This window comes from Pteropus vampyrus, unplaced genomic scaffold (genome assembly GCF_000151845.1).
Source record: "Pteropus vampyrus isolate Shadow unplaced genomic scaffold, Pvam_2.0 Scaffold81, whole genome shotgun sequence".
Taxonomy (NCBI): Eukaryota; Metazoa; Chordata; class Mammalia; order Chiroptera; family Pteropodidae; genus Pteropus; species Pteropus vampyrus.
The window spans coordinates 1-1,587 of NW_011888862.1; positions in this window are offsets into that span (position 1 = coordinate 1).

Genomic DNA, 1,587 nt, shown 5'->3' on the forward strand with positions numbered 1-1,587 from the left:
GGGGCAGCTCTAAGGTATCCGGACCGGAAGCCAAGTTCCTGGAGCAAAGCCACCTCTGTCGCTTACTAGTCGTATGCCTGTGAGATCAACTGAGGTAATGCAGGTTCACGTGCTCAGAGCCTGACTAAGTGCCATTTTTAGTGTTTTAATCGCGCTTGACGTGGCCTGGATGAAACGCCTTTTCTGCTTCGGAAGCGGTCTGTCCAAACTCCCCAAGGGATGGTGATTGCTTTCGGTGGCTGGGGTTAGAAATGCTGCTCTTCGGAGCACGTTCGCGGCACCGGAAGGTTACGTGATTGAGAGGGAGGGGTTCTTTTAAATGAAAAATCATTCAAAATTAGAACAGCGAATCTTTAGAACAGGAAAACATTCACACACGTTACAGATTTTAAAAAGCGGACAGATAACACACGTCATTAGTCTTCGCTTTTAGCAGGCGACTTCAGCTTGTCATATTTGAGTTCTGAAATGATCAATGAACACACGGGGCGATTCAAATGAGCTGTCGGTCGCTGCCGTGAGGCAGCAATTCCCGTGCCACGTTCCGTGACCCGCGGACAGCGACGCGCGGGGGCTTCGTCCCTGAGCACCGGTTTGCTCAGGTGGTGACGTGCACGGCCGACAGTGTGGTATGTGCTTTGGCGTGGCCATCAGACTGCTTGAGGATGAGCTGAGCCGGGGACAGTGAGCCACAGTCTAGGACAGGGGAACCCATCACACACTGGCTCCGTCTGCAGCCCCGTTTGCTGTGCTGCCACGGGACGTCTACCCTACGAGCGCAGAAATGCCGAGTGCTTTCCGCATTTCCCGTGGAAACAAGGAAACCGAAGCATGGTGTGTTTCCTCTCGTACGTGCTGCGTCTTGAATCACAGAAACTCACATCAATGGACCCCACGAAACCAAGCTGTGTTCCCCCCACTCCAGGACCTCTCCACCAGCTCCCAAAAATACATCACACGAACCCAAAGTGAGGGAAATCCTGTAAAAACTGAACAGTTCTCTTGAAAGGTGCCGGGGTGATGGAAGATGATTAACAGGTGAGGTTCAAAAATGAGAAGACACAGATGCAGCCCGACAGAAGGCACCAGAGCAAGGGCGGTGGCGGGGCGGTTGGGGAGATCTGGACGAGGTGCACAGGTCATGATACATCGTCAGTGTTTATGTTTCCAAGCGATTCATTGTCCCGGGATCGCACAAGCCCATTGATCTGGGAAATCTGGGGCAAAGGATGTATGGAGGACTTCGTGCTCTTGGAAATGTGTTTTGTAAGTCCGAAATTATTTCAGAATGAAAAGTTAAAGAAAAAAAAAAATTTTTTTTTCCCCCAACTTTTCACTTCATCCAAAGAGCCGTTTTTTGTATCTTATTACAAGTCCATGCGTTCGCCTGGTACGTGGAAGCGCAATCGTAGTTTTGTTTTTTAGTTTTGGGTTTTTTTTTTTTATCAACGGGAGGATCCACCAGAACAGGACTCACCGCCTCGTCTGCGTAGTGTTTGCGTGTATTTCTGACCCCTGCGCCCGTGAGCCTGTGTACACCGGGTTCTCAGATAATGTCGTTTCGTCAGACCGTTGATGAGGGAAAAA